The following is a 23,566-nucleotide window of genomic DNA, read 5'->3' as shown; positions in this document are numbered from 1 at the left end:
TCTTATGAGTGGATGGGGATGCTTAACTAGAAATGGAATTGGTACCAGCCAGGAATTAACGTTGATACTGTTTCCTAAGAGACGTTAGAGGCCTCATGTTTTTGTCTATTTAAATTGCCTGAACTGATCTGTAAAATGAAGATCTTTAACAAGAGGCACTAAAGTTTATTGTCTGTTTTTCTGTGGTACTTCCCAGGGAACATAGGAAACATTTTTTTTTTCCTTTTATTTTTTTCCCCTGTATTTTTGGGCTGCTGTCTATTCTTGAAAATACTAAGACAAATTCTTATCCTTTGAAACTGTGGGGATCTGGGCCCATGGTGCTTACTATCATTATTTCTGTTGCACTTGTGGTAATTGTTGTTATTATTAATTATACTTCATAATTATATAGCTTCTTATTTTAAGGAAAGATAAATGGCTAGAAAATAAGTTGCTGTTACAGAGAGATGTTTGGAGTTTCAAACATTTTAAATCCACTTTTGACCTTTTTTGCACAAAGACTTCTACCTGAATCTTCAAACAGAACATTTTTTTGTTCCACCATTGAAAATAAAATACTAACTAGTGAGATGGTGTCCTCAGAGTCATGCATGAGAAAATAGGGTCAGAGAATTTCATTTCCTCTTTCTGCCTTTTAAAATAATTCTTGGGGCGCTGGGTGGCGAAGTCGGTTAAGCATCCGACTTCAGCCAGGTCACGATCTCGTGGTCCGTGAGTTCGAGCCCCGCGTCAGGCTCTGGGCTGATGGCTCAGAGCCTGGAGCCTGTTTCCGATTCTGTGTCTCCCTCTCTCTCTGACCCTCCCCCGTTCATGCTCTCTCTCTGTCCCAAAAATAAATAAACGTTGAAAAAAAATTTTTTTTTAATAATTCTTAAAGTGTAGTTACTAAATAGTGGAAGTCTGTTTAAGAGAGAGATTTTGAAGCAGGAGGTGGAAATAGTTAAGCAGTGACCTGCACCTAAGAGGGAGTTGAAAGTAGCTTGAGGATTATGGGGCAGGCAATCAAGTGTAACACGGGTACAAAATGTGCAGCATGGATCGATAGAGGCTCTCTAGAATAAAAAGTCCACCCACCGTCTTTAATCTCTTGGCTCTATTATTTTCAATTCTTGAATAACCTTAATGCTGATGAAGTGTTCTCTAAGTTTCCAGGCTGGTTGGCTTGGGGTCCCATGTGTCACGGGTCTCCTCATTCCCACAGTTAAAGACCTGAATTCAGTAGAGAGACGAGGAGTCAAAGTAAGCATTTGTGTTTCCTTGGGTAACTTCCATGTAGGTGCTTCTGTGACTTAGTATGCAAAGGAGGATGAAATTTTACAGGAAATAAAGAAGGTATTCAGTTATTCAATTATTTCTTACTTTGAGGAAAACCCTCCTCTATCCAACTGTCATCATCTTCTAAAGCAGTGGTTCTCAAAGTGACCAGCAGCATTTGCACACCTGGGAATATATTATAACGCAAACTCTTGGGCTTCAGCCCAACCTACTGAATGGAAACTTCGGGGTGGAGTACAGCAGTTTGTGCTTGAAGAAGCCCTCCAGGTGATTCTGATACGTAATACAATTTGAGAACCAGTGTTCTAAAAAGATGTTGAATTACACTGGGATTATATTGGAGCAAGTAAAAACTCTATCAAAAAAACAACAGTGACTTTTGGAATTTAGAACTCTATCGTTTTACCCCAAGTTATCTTTTGTAAATTATTTCACAGTTGTATCCTAAACTATTGAATACTTTTTACCTCGACCTGCTGTTCATATCAACATTTGCCCCCATCCTAAAATGATCTTTGTGTCTCTTTCTAGACAAATTTTTATTCATTCTGAATCCTCCAACTCAAATACTGTTCCTTGCAAAAACTTTACCAGTCATGTCAGCATTCTCTCAATTTGGTTTTCTTAGTTCTCAGTGTCCATACTGTTCATGTAAGCCTTATGACATTTCTTGGATACCTTTTATAATAAACTGTCAACTATTACAATAAACATTGCATTTATTTAGTACCCACTATGGTCACCACAACCTTCTCAGAGAGTCCCGGGCCTGAGTTGCTGAGATGTTAAGTAGCTTACCCTAGCTCACACGGTAAGTATTAAAAAGAAGATTCTCCTTTAGACTTACTCACTATGCTATATTATCTAATAACATTGATAAACTTTTCTCATATTGATATTTTTTTATTCTCCCCAGCTTAACTGTATGCCCAATTGCAATTAAAGACCACAATTCTCTTGTCTTTACAATAACGTTTAGAATATAGAGAATTAATGCATATCTCTTGGCATATTGTATTACAAATTCTAAATATTTCTGGAATTTTCTTTGGAAAATCTTGAAAGTGAAGGTTTTAACATTTCCTCTTAGATCCAGAAAGCTGTCCACTTATAGATTATCTTTATTTTAGCAAATTAATTCATCGATTGCATTTAAAATATTCAATTCACAATTGTGCATCGATTCTTATCATCAATTTTAATAAATGCATTTCAAGAATACTTTATAAAAATGCCTTTAAAGGAGGGAATAGCTACTTTTGTTATTTAAAGAATTTACCAATTTTCAGGAAGTTAGTTGATTGTTTTATAAGAAGAAAAAGGATAAGTTGAAAATGAATCTGACCCTTGCCTGTACACTTGCATGTACATAATGGTGATGGAAAAAAATGAAGATAATATTAGCAGCTAAATAGTAATTATTCAGGAAGCGTATTTCATTGAAAAAAAAGGTTTTTTTACTCTGTAAGTATAACATACTCTGTGAACATGTTATATTTGTGCATTATTTAAGTTCACCTGGCTGAATTCTTACCTAAGGAAAAGAAATCATAGCCTCTCCCAGGTACAGGCCACAATGTGTGACTATTTGGGGGATAAATATTTGGCTAATTTCTATTGCTTTATAGCTGTTCCATCATCGTGAGGATCCTCGATCCTAAGTCAAAGTCACGTGGATGGTTGCTAAAATGCATTTTCCTGGATTCCATCCCTACATATTGAATTATAATCCCTGGGATTGGAGCCCAGCAAGTTACATTTGTAACAATCACTTCCCGGTGATGCGAATGCACAATTAAATTTGAAAAGTCACTTTTATTTGGATTAATTCTTTTTTTTCTTTTCCCTCTGGGGGATCAAATCTTCCAGAAAACTGAGGAGTGAGTCTCAACACTGATGTCTTTTAGGTAGAGAGCTTCAGTGACAACCTTAAGTTATTATTGTATTTGCCTTCAACAGACTTTTATTTAGTTTGGATACTTTTGTTTGCCAGGTACTCTTATCTAAATTAATCAATTCAAAACCCAAATCATTCTGTGATATAAGTATTCTTGGCCCCATTTTAAAGATGAGATAATTAAGGCTTAGAGAAGTAATTACCTTTCTGAAGGTCACCCAACTAGTAATTGGATTCAGTTTGACTCCAGAATGTGTGTTCTTAAACTCCAAAACAGGAGTGAGTCACAATTTGAAATCAGATCTTTTCAATCCTGCCTTTCCCTTTTTAAAAAGCCAGCTGCACAGTAAAGCTGACAGCAGCTAATTCCAGGTTTGTGTCCAAACTGAGATATTATGATGTTAGTCCATAGTCGTCCTTACATTATTGGCTGGTAGCTGTAGTGTTATCATGTGACAGGCTCAATCAGTAAGCCATCACCTTCAATATTATCAGATGGATCAATGGAAGCATCATCAACATAAACCTGTCTGATAGTCTTCCTTGTCTTCTCTTGTTCTTAAGAGACCTGATATATATTCTATGCAAAGATTACTACAAAAAGGTTTTTATCATTTTATTAAGGGATTTTCTACAACAATATCAGGCTTCATTTCCCTCAACAATGCTTTGTTTTGATAAATCTTTTGCAAATACAGCTGGTACCTCTGTATGGCTGACTCAATGGTTTTTAACCTTGGCAGCACATTCAAATCACCTATGGACTTTTAAAAATACACAGATGCTTGGGTCTAACTCCTACAGATACTGAATTATGGGGTCTGGAGTGGGGGCTGGACGTGGATTGTTTATAAAGCCTCACAAGTGCTTCTATAGGCATGTAGGATTGAGAATCAGTGATCTAATTCATTACTTGACAAAGAATTTGAGAATATCTTATTTACTAAAAGAGCAATTGAAGGAAGCAAAATCCCTCCATAAGTCCTATAGTGAGTCCTTGGAAATAAAAGTGGAACTCATGAGCAGCTTGAGAAGCTGTTGCTTGGGCTATCCAAATATTCAGATTTGACTCTCAGATAATGAAAAGGCAAGAAATAAGAAGCCATTAGAGCATGGTACTAAGTGGAATTATGAGAAACCATCTGTAAAATGTTGTGGGGTTTGGAAGGACCTGTTCTTTTTAATAGACATTTTTGTAATAGAAAACAGGGTAATGGAAATAGAAGCATATTTTAATCTATCTGCATTTCCTTCAGATAAAAATAAAATAAAAGGGAAGGGCATAACCTTGCAAATGTATCTTGATCTCATATTATTTTTGCAAGATAGACAGATATGGGGCCACTAGTCAGCCCAACTCAGGGCTAGCTATCAAATCAGAGCTCACTCTTCAAATCCCAGCACTAATCGAGATGATAAAGAGCTACCTTTAGATTAATCCTGCTCTGGACTTTAGACGAAAGATACTGCAGTTTAATTACTGAGTGAAATTCACTTTGTCTGATCTGCCTGTCTTTGCTGTAATGTAATCAGCATCACCCCCATCTGAAACATGGGGCTGTGAAGTCCAAGGACCTGTGTGATTGGAGGAAATAAAATGATGCTCAAACAACAAGCAGCCGCAGTGCAGTAATTATTCAAACCTTGTTTTCATCTGTATGTCATTCTCCTATTGGCTTGTCATGACAGCAACTGAAAACAGGATGGGAGAGCATGTGATTGAAAGGGAGATTGACCTGAAGGAATCAGACCAGGTGTGGGAGGGAAGAGCCAAGCTATATAAAATCTTAAGGCTAATTAAACTTGGTTTTCTTTAATATATATCCCACTGGCTGTTCCTGATCCCACAAGTCCAAGCTAAACCATTCAGCTGATATGTCTGTCTGCAATTAAAATCTCCCCTTCAGTTGAAGCTCTATAGTTTTTACTTTTCTGAAAATAATTTACTTTTCTGTTAAAACTGGCAATTACTTGACACATTTTTTTCCTAGAAGTCTCACTGTAATTTTTAGAAGTTAAACTCAATAAGAGAAGAGGGTTGCAAGTTTTCTTCTGTCAGAGATACTGGCCTTTTCAAGCATCCTTTCTAGGTTTGCATGGACCCACTACCTTTCATACGGGAACTGAATCCAGAAAGGTACCTGGCTTCCCTGTGAACTGTTACCCCATCTTATACAAAATGTTTAAAGTAAACATTAGTCCTTTAGTTAGTTAGAGAGTGGCTGAGCCAGGATTTGAACCAAGATTTGTCTGACTCTGGGCCAATCTCTTTTGACTGTACTCTCCTTCCTCCCTTTATTCTCATTAATTTATGGTTAATACCCCTCTAATTGACTCATTTAACACATTGCTAAGCACCTCCTATATGTGTTGTGTTATACTCCACATATACATTAGTGAAACCTGGAAGGAAGAATCACCTAATATCTATCTTCAAAAGCTTTTAAGTTTGGTGGTTCGGTTGCTTTTGTGGCTTTTATTGTATGTTAACATTTTTTAAGTTTATTTATTTGAGAGAGAGAGAGAGAGAGAGAGAGAATCAGTGGGGGGGGGGGCGGAGAGACAGAGGGAGAGAGGATCTGAAACAGGCTCTGTGATGACAGCAGAGAGCCTGATGGCAAGGCTTGAACTCACAAACTGTGAGATCATGACCTCGGCTGAAGTTGGACGCTTAACCAACTGAGCCACCCAGGTGCCCCTGTATATTCACATTTTAAATCCAAAGAGCAATTGGAACATTAAGAACAAGTGCAAAATATGAAGTCCAAAAGGTCTTTTCTATTTCCCTGTTTTTTTCATAGTATCACAAATCTATCCATCACCGCAAAATCTCAGAATCAGAATTCCCAAGAATCTTAAGTTCTTATGACTCATAAAATATCAATCATCAAGTCCTGTCAAAATTTGCCATATATGATCCAACATCAAGAGTCCTAAACATCGATGTTAAGCAGGCAAGCTATGGAATCAGATGACCTGGGTTTGAATTCTGGCTTTATCACTTATTAACTGTATAACCTTGAAAAATTTGCTTAATCATCATCTTTAAAAAGGAAACAATAAAGTGACTTGCCTTTTAGGATTGACATGCAGATTAAATGTGTTAATGTACATAAAGCACATAATCCAGTGCCTAGTACGTAGTAGGGGCTTAATATTATCCTTTCTTTCTTTACAGTGTCTCTAGAACTTTTCATTTCTTTTCTATCTCTACCAATGCTACCAAGGTCAGATATTTATCTCATAGTGCCTGGGTTATTGCAGTGGTTCTCCCTTTCTCTTTCTCTGTCATTATTTCTGGGCTTTCCCTGTTTCAATTTATTCTGTCTACCATTCCCAGTTACTTATACTAAAATACCACTGTGATGATGCCAGTGCCCTACTTATAAGCCTTTAATAGACCTCTTTTGCCTATAGAATAAAGTGCATTAGTCAGCCCAATATTCAAGGACCCCTTCACATTCCAGACCTAACCTATCTTTCCAACATTATTACCTATTATAATTCCCACTAACTTGTTTATTTGTTGCTCCCAAATATGTCTTTCAATTTTCTGCTTCCATGCCTTCTCTCTTGCTCTTCACTTAACCTGAGTCTTATCACTTCCTGAATCTTACACATTTTTCTTAGTTCAAGTGTATTTTTTCACTGTAGTGAAGCTTTCCATTGTCAGCCTCGATATAAGAGGTGATTTTCTCTAGATCCCTATTCTGAATACTGAATTGCCTTGTATTGCAATTGTTTTTTGAGGTTATTTCAATAATTAGATATTAAGTACCTCAGACACAGGTCAGTGTCTCAAACATAATTTTTTTCCAGTGGCATCCAAACAAACCCAAATATAAGTATACAATGAATATATGCCAAATGAATAAGAGGTCTCCATTTGGAGTTTCTTCCTTGCTCTAACCACCTTTTCTTTCCGACAAATCACTTTGAATTTTGTCCTTTATTCACAGTGTATGTCTGTGCATATTTTGAAACTTCTCCCTCCTCGCTCCCCTTCTCTGATCACTCACTTATAATGCCTTTCCATTCCACAGCCATCATGCTATCCCCTCACCCATCGTGTTCAGTCAGGCTGCTAATAGGCTCTGGTTTTTCTGTTCTAGTTCATTCTGTACTAACTACATCAATGCTAGGGTGATACTTGCTTATCTATAGAACAGAGATGATAGAACCTGCTCTTTTTATTTTTGGGAGTTGTCAAAAATGATAGCATATGTATATAGATATGACATTAACAGTATATGACAGTATTTTATAAACTGCAAAAAGCTTTATAACCATAAGGTATAGTTTATAGTGCCTAAATATCTTCAATTAAGCATGCATTCATGTATTAAATATGTACTTAAAATATTCTGCACATTGTTGAAGCTTGGAATTGAGGCCTCTGACTGGCCGATGAGCTCACAAGTGTAGGTTGTGTGCTACGTGAGGGGTAAGTCTTTCACTAACACCACAAGGATCTCTGGCCCAGTGAATGGAGTTCAATAGTAATTCTTTAATTCTTGCTACAAGTACAAAAAAAAATTAAAACAATATCAACAGTAAGGTTTTATGAGCTGTATCATATTTCTTGTATCTAACTAAGATATCCATGTCTATCTAAGGATTGTTCCTTCTGCATTCATGAATTTCCTCTTTCTCCATCTAATCCCACCCTTCTTTTGAGCAACTCACATTATGTAGTCTCAATCTATCTACAGGGCAGATGAGAGTCTTCCTTAAAAGACCTTCACTAAAAAGACTCTATTTTAATGTTTTGTTTTGTTTTTTAATCAGCAAACAGGACTGTTATTTAGCAGACCAACAGGAAGAACCTTAGTAATTCCTAACCACCCCTGAAACAGCATGAAAAATGAATCAAGCTTATCTTACAACACAGAGATCAAAATTGTGTAAATTATCTGACCATGTGGGTTTTCTTGAAATTTTTGAGCCAAAAACCTAACCAGAGGACAATATTTATGATAACACCATTCCGACGTTGGTCCGCTGCCTAGATCCAATTTTTCCTTAGGTGCTGTGTTTCTATTAATCAGGAGATGAATTGATGGGCAGTGATGGTGGCTTAGAACTTGAAATCATAGTCCCTAACAACCCAGTACTGCACAGAGGCATTTCAACTTTATTTTATTATTATCAAATGGAACCAGGACAGGCAGATCAGTCTTCATTCCATGGTTTCTAATGGCAGAGTGGGCCCAGAATGTTCCACAGGAGGTTCAGTGGCAGGCAGGCAATAAGGGCCAGCCAGCCTTATATTGTATAGCTTACCTATGTTGGTTTTAAAAAAACAATGTGTCCATATTCTGGAAGCACATACCTTTATTGTCCCTGAATTCCTGTGGACATTATCAGTGGATTCATATTCCCATGAATTTTCTATTCCATGAGATCTTGACCTCATGGCTCTAAGTTTTGAGATTTTGATGATAAGCAGTAGGTGTCTTCCAGACTCCTTTCTTGTTTTCCCCTTCCTTACCCCAATTCTACACATCATTCAGCTGTCACCAAAATACTCCCTTGCCTAACTGTCACTCTCTTCCAAGGGGATCTGATATACCAGAGGCAGCAAAATCTTTATTGTTTTCTACTGGCCTTTTGGCTCTTCCTGCTTGTTTGGAGTTTTGAGTTAAATTTTTCAAGTTAATATTTAACTCATGAGATAACTGTTTACAAAATTGTTGGTTGGCAATCAGGGAGTTTTTCCCCTGGATTAATATGGTTAAAGTTTAACTTAGTGGAACAGCTCATAAAAAAACTAATAAATATATGTATATAATTAAATAAAAGTATTAACTCTGGGAATTTTGCTGATATGTTTTCATGATTCAAAATGGAATATTTGTTCTAATCTAGATAAAAGAAAGACCTTGGTTACAGACCTGGCAAGCTGACTGTGGAAGAATTTAAGTAGAAAGGAACGCAAGAGTCTACTCCTGGGTTGCAAATGACATGCAAATAATGAGAACATCCCTTTTTTTTTTTCTTAAGAAAATACCCTGTATTCATATTCTTGGTAATATCACATTCAAAAGAAGTTGTTGGGAATCTCTCCAAACAGCATATTTGGCTAATTTTAGGCTTTGGTAATCCCTGTGCTATCTTGTGATATTTTGTCATATCAGTGACCTTATATGTTACAATGTTATCAAAACTTAGAGACAGATGTGTGGTGAAATGACTCTGTTCAGGTATTGCTCTTCGGATGTATTCATAAGTCAGAAAGGGCTGTTTCTTCTCCTGAGATAAAGGCGAACTCAAGCTTCATCTGTCGATTGCTAGAGCATATATTCTGTTCTTATGAGAAATCTTCATGCTTTTGCTAGGGTTCACGGGTCCAACCTAGAATTGAAATCATATTCAAGTTATTCTGGGTTTTCATCTTTACTTCTTGCAATGTAGACCTCAAAGATCAACTGTTGGAAGAAAGTGGGTAGAACAGTTAGGTAAATCTTGTAGGACTATGAGGGGCTGCATATATGTGCATTTCAAGTTTAACATGTGCTCTGAAATTCTGTGCCATTGAAGATACTCTGTGTTTTGGCTATATGTAGAAGTCTACTTGGCTGGTTTCTACTCAAAGGATAATTGTCAGTTGTTAATAATTTTTGCTGTAAGAATAAATGAGCTTGAAGCCATTTATTTAGAAGAACCAGATTTTCTGCTCTATTCTGCATTTCAGAGTCATAAAGCCAGACATTCAAAATCTGGATATCTCACAAGCACCTTCTAAGATTGTTGTTTTGCCAAATATGCTGTGTTTATCCCAAGTCAGAAGTCACTTAAGGTAGAATTATAAGTAATAAATTTCAAATCTGAAGAGACTTAAATAGGTTTTAAGTGCCCAATAAGGTAGGAGGAAGAAGTAGAAAGAGAGGTGTCCCAGAAACTAGCCACAGTCTCAAGTAGGAGGAATTTGTTAACCATGTTAAGTCGCTGCTGAGAAGTTGAGTAAAATGAGAATGAAAACGTGCACCTTGGATTTGGCAACAGCAGACATGGTAGAGTGGGATGGATAAAAGCCTTGTTGGATTGTGTTGAGGAAAGAATAGAAAGTGAAGATATGGTAATGGCTCATAGAGACAATTCTTTCAATACATTTTGCCAGGAAAGGAAGACAAATGGAAAGTAACTGGAGAGAGACTTGGGATCAAGAGAGTATCAAACAAAGATATGCAAAGCATGGTGGTTTCTTGTCTTGTTTTATGCTTTGTCTTTGTCTGATTTGCTTCCCCAGTTGAAAAACAATATGAATTAGAATTGAAGCCTCAAATCTGGAGTAAGAGATGAAAAAGGCAAAACCGGCCTGGTAAAATGTGAAAGGTATTGGCTGAAAGGCAACAGATTTTGGTTTTAGGTCAAATTCTACTGGCTCCCAGTAATAAGGCCCTAAATACCATTTCTGTATCTGCCTACTTATTTATTGATAGCATGCAAAGTCCATTTATGATATTCTAGTTCCAGAAAGGAAAAACAACAGACATATTTCCAGAAACCCTTCTTTAGTAGAAATAAAATTTATATTGTTTTTAACCACTTACAAACTCTTTATTATTTAGAAAGCTCTCACATCTTGTTAGTTAACCCTCACAAGACTGCTACAAGGTAAGTGGCTATATTGTTTTACTTAATAGATAAGGTAACCAAGACTATGAAAGATTAAGTAGCTGGCAGAATCGTACAATATGTAGATAGCAGGAGCAGGGCTGAAACTCCAAATTTTAGACTATAACTCAAAGATTCTTTCCCACCTCATAGTGCTCCCTATTTCCCCTGTAGTCTTTTGTTTTATTTTGTTTTGTTTTGTTCACCTCACTTTTCAGCGATTCCCCTTTTTTCCATTTTTGGTCCAGGTTTCTATTATTTATATTTCTTTCCATTCTGCTTCTCCAGGGATTTCTGAGTATGCCCATCTCCCTAAATATCCACATTTAAAAGAATTTTTTTACTGTTTATTTATTTTTGAAAGAAAGAGACAGCACAAGCCAGGGAGGGGCAGTGAGAGAGAGGGAGACACAGAATCTGTAGCAGGCTCCAGGCTCCGAGCCGTCAGCACAGAGCCCGACGTGGGGCTTGAACCCACAAACCATGAGGTCATGACCTTAGCCAAAGTCAGACACTTAACAGACGAAGCCACCCAGGCACCCCAATATCTGCATTTCTTCATAAAACAGAATCAAATGTATAGGGTTAGGGGGTCTGCATTAAGTGCATAGGAAGAACAATCCTACACCAAAATCTGATACTAGTCTAGTGATATTGTGTTGCAAACAGCCCATGGAAAATCAAGGCTTTGACCACAATGGCTAGTGTTAGCAGTGGAAACTCCTTCATAGTATCTTGTCATTTGGCCCTTACTAGCTTTTAAATGCAAATGGAAAGGGAAGAGCAAGAAAGTAGGAGGAGAAAATGGGAACTGGGAAGAGAAGAGATGGCACAGAGGGGTACAAGTGTTGCTTAGTGTAGGCCCTGCAGACCAAAAATTATTGTGTTTCTAACACTATTGATTTTTTCAGCAGCTGATATTTCAATCTGGGTGCAGTGTGTCTGTGAGTCTACGCACACTGTCAAGAAGAAATATGATAGTGTCTTAAAAGATTAATAATATCGCTGGTCCTCTGGAGGCCTGTCTTAATTCACTGGCCTGTTCCCTGGCATGTACTGTAATTTATCTAGTCTGATTTGAATAGCAAATGGCAATCGGCTGCCATTAGGGAAATGGGCATCATTCTTATTGATCCAGCATGGGCTGGATTTTATTTAAGGAGAACTGCAAAATGTTATTACCTTCAGGAAGAGAAGCTGAAAAGGGAGCTTTTCCCTCGTGTATTTTGGAAATGTTCTACCTTTAAAAGGGGGAATGGATTGTGGATTTAAGAGAACAGAGAGAGATGATGATCCTATTGTGTGAACAAGGACATGTACAGGCTGTTTTCAGCATAATTGTTTACCAGCAGGAAAGAGTGCTCATGATTATGAGAAAGAGGCCATGGCCTCAGAGGTTAGAACATTGGAGAATTAGTCAGATCTGACCTGTTTCCTTGTCCAACTTTGTGAAAAGCCCCTAGTTGCTTAGAATCCACTTGTCAATCTGTAAAATGGGCTAAAAAATCTACTGGGCACAGGTAAGGTTTGCTTAGTGTTTGTCTTACATCCTGAGAGCTTGGATAAACGGTGCTATGGAATAAAACAGAAACAACAAAGAGGGTCTATCTGACATTGGAGGGTGGGGTTTCAATATTTATCATTGTTCTTCACTTAGAACTCTTGAAGGGACAGGTTATGCACTGAGTGATGCATGATGAACTAGCCTCATAATTCTCATTAACCATAACAGGCATCTCTCAGCTTAACACTGAATATATTGACTTTAATGTTCACCTATTAGTGGCAGATCCAAACCCGCACTCTTACCCTGTGCTACAGAATCGAGGAAAGCCGTCAGCCTTATGGTAGCAAGTGTGGGAGACAGACCCAGTCTCTTAGCCTACTCCTGACCCCCTTTGTCACAGGGGTAAGGGTTGACAGTGCCATTCCCATTAGAGCTTTGGAGATTAGCTGAGGGAGCACATGCACACCCACCCTGTTCCTAACCTCTTTCAGCAGCCACTGAAGGGGAAAAAGGTATGACAGAGGTGGCTAGAGGAAGTGCTCGTTGCTACTGAAATTCTTCTCCATTCCACCTCGGGTTGTTATGGAAAGAAACGATAATGTGCTACGGGAAATGGCCAAGTATAAAAGCAATAAAATAAATTGAAAATGACTTTGTTTTTTTGAGCGGCAGTAATTGCTATATGTTGTGATGTTTGCATAAGGAATTAGTTAATGTGTAGCAGAATGGCATGTGATACTTTTTATTTGCCTGATGACTATAGTCTCTGAGTGAATGACTTATTAAGGTTAATAAAGAAAAATTTGCTTGTGACTTGTAATGATCCAATTGCTAGAATTTAGCATCCCCTTATGCATTGTTGCCTAAAGGGGAGAAGGAAAAAAACCCACACACATTAATGGCCGACTGGCTATGATTTTTTATAGTGGTGTGAGAACAAACAATGTCTTCTAAATTGTTGGTCTGTCTATCTTTCTGCCTGCCTGGGCAGGAACGTTATGGCTTTCTTAATTCTCCTGTGTGATTTATCATCCTAAATTCATTGTTTTGCATAACTCTGCTCAAAATGAAGAAATGTCATTATTTTGCAGCGAAAAAGTTGTCATTTGCATAATGCCTGCCATTAATTATTGTGAGACTAATGCAGTTGTTGATATTTTTAGGGCACAGTGGTACAGCCTGCACCTTGTATAATGTCATTCTGAAAACATTGGTAGTTAATAGGTGCCACAACATTGCACAAATGGAAAAGAAGATGATGAAGAAGAAGGGGACACAATGGAACAGGCTGTGATCTTTATTTAGCTTTTTTTTTTCCCCCTGAAATGCTTGGTGAGGAAAGACTATAAAAGGAAGCGAATAGAGCAGGGAGCTGTGACATCCACGAGAACAAAGGGATTGAAAAGCAGAGGTTTTCTATTTAGGCTGAATTAGTATAACCTGAGTTCCAGCCAGTTTAATGGAGACAGTCGTGCTCCTCTGTTTGGGCTTACCTACATAACCACAGCCCTGAACGGAATGTAGAGTTGGGCTTTTTTAAACCCAAGCTAGGACAAGGGCGTGCTCTGAAACGTGCTTATCTTGTGGGAGAGTTCTCTCAGCCAGGCACTTGGCCCAAGTCAAGAGGACACACCACAGTTTCATGGAAGAGAGCTGATGACCATGCTTCTCAGGTTTTGATACACCAGTCTGCTGTACTTCACATATGGCAGCATTGGTATCTAGAGCCCTAGCTTTCTTTTTCTGTAAAAAGCAGAAGAATGCAGTAGTAGCATGTTAGGGTGATTTTTTTTCCTACCGTTCGTTGCAATAGAACTAACTTTTGCATCTGATTCTTTAGGGCAAGAGCCTACCAAAGCTTTCTATTTCACAGGTAAATGAAAGTCAGTTATAAAAATTCGATCAGAGATGAAACTCATTACACTGAGTCTGGGAGGCATAAATATTACAAATGTACGTAACTGTTGATCTTTTTAGTCATGGGAGCTTAAAAAAAAACAGGCTCACATCAAATAGAATTTTTTTCCTAATTTCACTGTTTCATGTGTATTATAAATTTAGATCTTTCCTCTTTATCATTAAATTTAAAAGACATAAAAGAAATGGAGCCTCAAAAGTAGGTCTAGTTACTAAGACTGACCAGAGATATTTAGAAAGAAGATATTGCCCTTCAATGTTTAAAGCCTAGCAGTGTAAACTCTGCAAAATGCAATACTTTTCAGATTGTAATCCAGATTCGAATGACTATCCCTTGCCCCCAGACTGACTACTATTTGGCAACCTCCTTAAAGCCAGATGATGCATGTGAGGGGGCCACCAGGATGTGGAGGAAACCATGAGAGGCTGTCCCAGTTTGTCTTACAATAAAACCTCAGCAGAATTCAGACTGGGATCCTTTTGTAGATCTCACTTTGGATTTTAGAATTTAATCTGCATGTGTTCAGTCCTGGAATATGTAGAAAACACACATTCTGGGTTAGGAAAATTTTAATTCTCTGCAGTGACATCACCATCATAAATTACCACATTTGGGGTTGTAAAAAACAGATGAGTCCATGCGTCAATGGAGACCAGTCTCACTTTTCCCTTTCTTTTGGAGAGAAGGAAATTGTCCTAACAGCCCAAATTAATATCCTTTGACTATAATAAAATCAATACAAGTATACAATTTTAAAACATAAGAAAGAGATCCAATATGGTGGTGGGGGAGATGGAACACGGACAGAAAATTAAACAAAGGGAATTGCACTTCCTATAGTGTACTAGTACAACACAGGTGGACTCATCCTTAATCCTCTCATGTTTGTGGCCTGGTAATGCCCAGGGTCTATCATATTCTATATATATGTAAAACTGCTATGTATAGATGTATATGAATAGCTGTTAATTAAATTAACAAGTTATGTCATGATTAGGTGACCAGCTCTTCTTGGCTAACCCAGAACTTTCCCTGTTTTAACACTGAAAGTCCTACATCCTAGGAATCTTCTCAGGTAAACCAAGGCAGTCAGTTACCCTAACCAAAAGGGACACTCATGAGCCTATTGATTTAATAGTTGTGTTGTATATTTCATCCTATATTTGAAAAGAACCTGCTATTAGGAACTATTTTTTATAGCATCCATTTGCTAAAGCATTTTACCTAACTATAGGAGACTTGAGTAAAGAGGTGTAGAATTGCATGCATTGAGTGTCTAGCACTTTGATCAGCAATATTCTGGAAAGTAGCAGACTCATAGTAAATAATCAGCATCAGCTCTGATCCCCTGTGTTCAGGAAATAATTTTAGAGCTCAAGTCTTCCATAGAAACAGGGTAGGAATCCATATGTTAGCTGGCATGATTTTCATCACCTAACATCTGATAATCATGTCAGACTGGCGTTCTTTAATACTCTCCGATTACTGCCAGGACTTCTAACTTCTCTATCCTTTGCTTTGGAGTTTTTCTCCTTTTACAGCCAGACATTCTGCTAAGAACTGAGGATACAAGTTGGATAAGACAGAGTCCTTCACAAGGAGTTTTTCAATTTAACCTGTGAAGGGGGGAGAGGGGGAAAGCTGCAGGAATGAATTTTATATAGTATATGTCTAATTGAGGCAATTTCTTTATTCACTGAGATCAGTTAATACTATTACAAAACTTAAGACATAGAAGAATAGCACTTAAAATTGTTATTGTTTCTTTCATGGATTGGTTTGTTCATTTGTTTAATAAACATTTATTGAAGCTCTACTATCTGCTCAGCAATGTTCTGAACACTGTGGATAGAAGGATGAGTCATACTTGGTAGTTTCACAAAATAAAGAGTACAAAAGGATACCCCACTTTCCATCCAGATTGGGAATTCTTCGAGTGCAAGATGGGCATGTCAGCATTCCATGCTAGTCTAAGACACCAGGACCAGGGAGAAATTCTCCCTTTGTAGATTCAAAGGAGATATTAGTTTTAGTTGACTATCTAATTTCACTTTACTTCTCCCAAGAACTATATTCTAAGACCTGAGCTGTAGCATGTAGGTGGGTGCCCAGATTGGCTTGTGCAGTTGACTGAAAGAACAGGGGTGTCTGGGACAATCCAGGGCAGCTACTACACCATGCAGAATAAAAATTTTCTATTTAAAGTTGATATGACTGGGATGAGATTTGAAACACTTTATTCATTCAGTCATTTAATATCTATCAACCGCCTATAATGTTTTAGATGTTGTTCTACTTACTGGGGATATAATGAAAAATTAACCAAAATCCCCTATGAAACTTACTTTATAATGAAAGAAGAGAAACCAATAATTAAGTAAGCAAAAATATATCATTTAAAATAATGACAAGATCTAGGAAGAAACCAAGGGAGGATACAGGGGTGAAAAATAGGGATAGATGATGGAGAGAGTGTCCTTTGAGGTAGGGCAGGTAGAAAAATTCTCTCTGAACAGGGGGCATTTGAACGGAGATTAAAATAATGAGAAGGAGCCAAGCATGTGGTGATCAGGAGGAAGAGGATATGGGGCAGAGGGAATACATATTATAAAATCTGTAAGAACAACTTAAATTATCCCAGGAAGAAGAAGAAATGTGTGGCTCAAGTGGAGTAAAGCAAAAATGGTCACGTGGCTAGATATAGACCAGATCACAGAGGTCATGGTAAAGACTGACAGGAAGCTGTTAGCAGGTTTTCAAAAGGGTATATGCTCTAGTTTATAAATTAAAAGAGATCTGTGGCTACTCTGTGGAAAACAGGCTTAAAGGGTCAAAGGTAGAGGAGGAAGACTAGTCAGGGGTTATTGTGGGAGCCCAGTATGTGAGTGGCAGCCCAGTATGGCAGCAGGAAAGGAGTTCAATTCCGAATAATTTGAATGTAATTTGAAAGCAATTGCTGAGGGTCTTGATGTGGTAGAGATTAGAAGGAGATGCACCAGGTGTGGTGAGTCCCAAGTGTTTTCCCTGAGCAACTGGATGAATGGCAGTATCGTGAACTCCATGGAATTGGGAGCTATGGGAGAAATGGAAGAAAGAGCAGAATTGGGGGCAGAGATAATTATGAATTGATTTGGGGCATGTTGACTTTGCAATTCTTATCTAAGTAAAGAAATTGAGTAGGCATTTGGATATATGACTCAGGAACGCAGAAGAAGGAATAGTGCTAGAGCTGCAAACCCTTGCTTATCTTTTTTTTTCTTCACTTTTTTTCACTTCTACATACATAGTCTTTAGAACGTAAGCTTACAGAGTACAAGGAGTGGATTCTGAGCAGTTTTTGAGGTAAATGTGTATCCCCTATGTTGTTTGATGATGAATATAAAGGTGCTACTTTCATTCATTTTGCTGTCTCTGGAAAGTCTTGAATGTATATATAGCAAAGCGGTCCCACCAAAAACATATGAACATGTCCTGAGGACTTACATGGTTTATGATCTCACTGAGATGTAAGACAAAGATAAATTATTGTTTCCATAAGGATATAAGACAGAGGGGAAAGCACATATTCTGTAGTTTATTAATGTAGGTGGAATGCATGTGAGTTAGAAGGGAGGTAAAACTTGAACCCAATTTTGGAAGTGGGGACAATTTAAACAGGCAGTAGGGAGAATACACCGTATTTCAGAGAGAGAGAAGTCGGGAGAAGATGCATGAAGACATAAATTAACTATCTCTTTGGGGGAAAGCAAGGATGGAGAACAAGGACGGGCACCTGGGTGGCTCAGTCGGTTAAGTGTCTGACTCTTTTTTTTTATTTTTTTTTTATTTTTAAAATTTTTTTTCAACGTTTATTTATTTTTGGGACAGAGAGAGACAGAGCATGAACAAGGGAGAGGCAGAGAGAGAGGGAGACACAGAATCGGAAACAGGCTCCAGGCTCTGAGCCATCAGCCCAGAGCCCGACGCGGGGCTCGAACTCACTGACCGCGAGATCGTGACCTGGCTGAAGTCAGACGCTTAACCGACTGCGCCACCCAGGCGCCCCCAAGTGTCTGACTCTTGATTTCAGCTCAGGTCATAACCTCACGGTTCGTGAGAGTGAGCCCCACATCGGGCTCTGTGCTGACACCGTGGAATGTCCTTGGGATTCTCTCTCTCCCTGTCTCTGCCCTCCCCGCTTCTAAATAAATAAATAAAAATAAAGGATGGAGAACAAGGAGACTAGCCTGGCAAGAGCAGAGTTTTTGTGCTTGTGAAGTTAGGGGAGATGAATTTATAAAGGTTGAACTTGCCCAGTAGCACACTGGTTCTCATCCCTGGGGCATTTCAGAATCACTTTTGGAGTTTAAAAATGTGGACGTCTGGATATCACTTCTGGAAATTCTGATTCTATAGGTCTTGGAAGGGCCCTGGCATTTATACTTTTCACAGGATGGTTGTTCCGGAAAACCTCTCCTTCCTAAAGCTTTGATTATTTCCTAGAGAAAACAGTCCTCCTGGACTCCCAGGTAGCATTGCCTCCAGATACCATTCTAGTACGGGCTCCCAAGTTAGCTCTTCTCATTTCCGAATGTTTACTTCCCTACTTATGCAGAAATTGAAGTTTGTAACTTTCTCTTTTAGTTATGCTATAGACACGAGTTGTTTTATTTTCTCTTCTTGTTGATCTACATTACTTTTAGAGAATATTTGAAAAATTCAAATTTAGTTTGCCGCCATTATCCAGTAGGAACCCAGAAGCCTGCAAATTCATTTCAAGAGTAACTCCCTGCCTTAGTAAATGGTTGCCACGCAACTGTAATCACTATACATCATTTTTTTAATGTTTATTTATTTTTGAGAGAGAGAGAGAGAGAGAGAGAGAGAGAGAGAGAGAGCACGCATGGGGGAGGGGCAGAGAGAGATGGAGGGAGAGGATCCTAAGCAGGCTCTGCACTGAAAGCAGGCAGCCCAATATGGGGCTCGAACCCACAAACCATGAGATCATGACCTGAGCCAAATTCAGAGGCTTAACCGACTGAGCCACCCAGGTGTCCCCACTTATACATCATTTACACTTAAATTTATAATTCCATTGACTTGACATAGAAACTTGTGATGCTCCACTTTAGCTATTTCAAATTTCCATGGTGAAATCAGAAACTCATGCTTAAAAAAGTGTGTTTTACATCTATTGAAATCTCAAAGTTTGGATGTCAGATACTACTCGTATTATTATTTTATTTAAGAAATAGAGACTCTGTTTGCTCAGTGGTGGGGATATGTTTTTGAGATATACATGGCACAATGAAGGAGTTCCAAGGAGAAGTTCTGTTGAGACTATACCAGGTCCAGGGCTGTTCCAGTAACCTTTGCAGCAGGGCTTCATGGAACTTCTATAGACCTGGTATCAGAGCTTGGCTTTTCTTCACATCTCCACTCAGTTCTTCTGTTGGTACTAAATGTCCTTGTCCTGTTTTATGACTTGAGATTACCTGTGACCAGTTATGACTCCTCCATTTTCTTTCTACTTTATAATCCCTTGAAGAGTAGCCTATGCCTGGTGGGTGTATGTGTGAGTAAAAGTTGCAGAAAGAGCAGTATCTCTAACAAGGAGCTGTGGGTGCAAGAAGCACCCTGATTATTACATCAAACACTGCAGGGGGAACTAGACTGCATTCAGCTGAACTCCTTGCTTGGCCAAACCTATGATGGCTTTTTCCTGAATGATGGACTCTAAGTTTCATGTATTCTCTATAGCATCAGCATATATGAGACAGATACAGTATTGATGACATAAATAAGAGTTTGGAAATCAAAATAGGCAAAAGTGGTATGCGGGCTTAAGTAATAAAACTTGATGATATGCATTACTATTATGAAGCCTAAATTGAAAGCAAAATTTATGACTTCAGGAGAACCAGCCATAGTAGCCCTGTTCTACTTCTTAAGATTCCATATCATTAACTCACAGGCCATTGGAATTTTTTCTAAGGAGAGGCCTAAGACTGAAATCATAGACTACTAAAAGTTTTTGTTTAAGAGGTATCTATTACAACTACGTAGTATCAAACACTTAAGATGTTTGAAAGCAACACACAGTATCTATAAAAATGGGAAAGGGAAGACTCCTAGGTACAAAAATGCCTATAGAAAGTTTAGGGGAGGAACTTATGTTTAGGGAAGGAAATTATGTGTAGGTTACTATTTTAAGTAATAGTAATATTTATGGTAAATATTAAATAGTAATGTTTAAGTAATATTTTGCTATATAAGTAATGGGCTTTCATTATGGAAAAGTTCAAAAGAAACAAAACTTATTTAAAATTGTTCTTCCCAGAAACAACCACTTTTTTTCCAGTCTTTTTTTCACTAGGTGTATACACATATATCATTTCTTTAAAAATATTTAACTTAGCAGGGTGCCTGGGTGGTTAAGTCATTTAAGTGTTCAACTCTTCATTTTGCCTCAGGTCATGATCTCACGGTTTCACGGGTTTGGGTCCACATCAGGCTCTGTGCAGGCAGAGCAGAGCCTGCTTGGGATTTTCTCTCTCCCTCTCTCTCTCTGCCCCTTCCCCACTCATCCTGTCTCTGTCTCTCTCTAAATAAGTAAAAAAAAATACTTAATTTTGAAAGGTTTAAATAACAGATCAACCTTTCCATACTGTTGGCTGATAAGCCTTTTAATTTAACAATATTCCAAAAAAAATTCTCATGTCATTAAGTAATGTTCAATATATGATTTTTAATAACTACATAGTATTCCAACACATGGATGTGCAATCATTTACTTAACCATATATTGTCAAAGTTTCCAAATTTTCACAATTATAAGTAATGCCATGATAAAAACTCTTGCTTCTAAATCTTTGTGTAGATCTTTGGTAATTTCTCCTATTTTTTAAAGTCTTTTAATATTTATTTATTTACTTTTGAGAGAGAGAAAGCGTGCACAAGTGGGGGAGGGACAGAGAGAGAGAGAGGGAGACACAGAATCTGAAGCAGGCTCCAGACTCTGAGCCATCGCACAGAGCACGACACAGGATTCGAATCCATGAACTGTAAGGTCATGACCAGAGCCCAAATCAGATGTTTAACCAACTGAGCCACCCAGACGCCCCTTTGGTTATTTCTTTTAGATATACTGCTAAATGTGAAATTTCTGGGTCAAGTAGTATTTCATATCTTTTTAAGTTTTTGATGCATTATTTGCCAAGGTGCTCTCCAGAGAATTGTGCCAATGTTACTCTTTCTGTGGTAACATCTTAAACTTTCCTTTTAAAAGAAACTCCATTTAAAGCTGTGCCATTACTTTTCTCAGGATCCTATCTGGTCCACCAGGTATAGCAGACTCAACTCAACTCTTAACCTCAAGGTTATATTTAGAGTTATGGAAATACTTCTATAGATCAGTAATGCTGCAAATGAGACAGTATAAGCAATATAATCTGACAGTGAATTAGAATGCGTTCCTGTCTTGTGCCTGCTGTGTGCAAGCATTCTGCTTTATCCTGGATAACAATCAGACAAAGGGAAAGGGGGCAGCGAGGAAGAAAGAAAGAGAGAGAGAAGGAGGGAGGAAGGAAGGAAACCTACCTCTCTTATTTGGATTGATTGGGCACTCACAATATGTTAGGCACTGAACCGAACATGCATGAGATATGAGTCCTGCCCTCTGCCTTATAATTCTGTGCACCACAATTCATAAGGCATAACATGACCATGGGCTTCTGGGCCGTATGGGGCAGGCAGACTACAGGACACCTGTGCCCCACATTTGCAGGTGGATTGTGTGAATAAGTCTTAGTATCTGTGGAGCCTGGGAGAACGTGAGGTTTGGGTGTCTGTTTCAACTCTAGAATAATACAGAAAACTCAAGGGATTCCTGCAGGGATACTTTGAGATAAGTGGTAGACTAGAAATAAGTGATGGGATGAGGAGAGAAAAAAATCTCGTTCTGGCTTCTCCCACTGTGTCTTCTCCGGGAGAGCCTGTGCCACTGGGAGGGGGCCAGGTTCCTCCGTGTGGTAGCCTTGAGTTCCCGAGGTTTTCAGAACTGCTCGGGGAAGGGTATGGCATGGATAGAGAGACTGTTTTCTTGTGAAGACAACAGGACAATATGCAAAAATGGGCCTCTCATGAATAATCAGCAAGGCTGCTGTGGACCTGGGACATCCTGTAGTGCTGAGTACAGTGGTGCCAGTGCCGTTTGTCACACTGCAGGGAGGTGTGATGGGGGATGGGGTTGCTTGACTGAGAGTAAGAGAAGCCAGAGTTTCTATCCTACTCTCCGACAGTTTCTTGGTTAGCTCAAACTGGTGTGCGTTAGAGGCACAATTGTAACAGTGACATAAAAATTCCAAATAGCCCTTCTGAATAGATACACATTTAGAAAATGCATAATAAATGACATATAGTGAAAATGTAAACAAGCCATTTAATAACATTTTAATGCTTGATTCTGATCTCTTAATTAAAATGTGCATAAAAGAAAACAATGGTAGAACATCTGTGTGTGTTATTGGGATAGCAGGATTTATGCTGCACCCTGGGCTTTTTTGTCCGCTTCTCAGTGTGTGTGCACACATGGGAGGGTCTCCTCTTTGAGGCACAGTTCCCTGTTGGAGCCCCACGGGTTCCGTGCTCCCACCCACCATCTCTCGGCAGTGGCTCCCTCCTCTTTCTTTCCTCTTATGTTAAATACTATGGGGCTTGTCTGCTGCTGCAGTCAAACCGCTCTCAGCATTCGATCTGAAAGCCACTCTTCACCCCACCCCTATAACCTGAAACCCTGACCTAACCCTGACTCACCCTTGTTATCTCAGCAGATGTACACAGCATTACCTAATGGTTTTGGCCTCACTGCATAATCTCAAAGAGCTCTGGGGAGAGCATGGCCCTTTGTATCTGTGACCTTGCCACAGTTATTACCCAGCTGGACACTATGTGGTTTAGATGTTAAAGACAGAATTTCTACTCACCCCTGGTGGTGATTGTTTAAAAGTTGTTATTCATCTGGGGGATGGATCTCCGAGCTTCATTTGGCCCAATAGTTAAATGAGAGTAGCCGCATCACAAAAGTCGAGGCTTACTAAGTGCTTTAAGATCCTCCAGTGAAAATGTTACACTATGAGATGCTTTCATTTCTATCATTACTTGGAACACACCTGATCACCAAAAAGTTGGCCTTTGATTAAACAAGCATAAAAAGTACCTTACTTCTTCTTTTACTCCCAAAAGAATTATGTATCATTTATACAATGGAAAGACACAGCCAAAAGGTCTTCTTAAACATATAATAATTAATATTTAATGACCTCCTTTATGAGGAGGACATTGCTGTGGGACTATCTCTAATCCTCACAAT

The 23,566-nt window shown here is 38.5% G+C and overlaps 1 protein-coding gene and 1 pseudogene across 21 annotated transcripts in view; both read left to right on the top strand.

The window, feature by feature from the left end:
* The window catches only part of ZBTB20 (zinc finger and BTB domain containing 20), a 774,657-nt gene that overhangs the window by 376,417 nt on the left and 374,674 nt on the right, over nt 1-23,566 (top strand). The gene's annotated exons all lie outside the window — the stretch shown is intronic.
* On the top strand, nt 7,539-7,700 carry LOC121036555 (uncharacterized; annotated as a pseudogene).

Source organism: Herpailurus yagouaroundi, unplaced genomic scaffold, assembly GCF_014898765.1.
Source record: "Herpailurus yagouaroundi ecotype Mexico unplaced genomic scaffold, PumYag 162, whole genome shotgun sequence".
Taxonomy (NCBI): Eukaryota; Metazoa; Chordata; class Mammalia; order Carnivora; family Felidae; genus Herpailurus; species Herpailurus yagouaroundi.
This window is presented reverse-complemented; position numbering and strand designations above follow the sequence as displayed.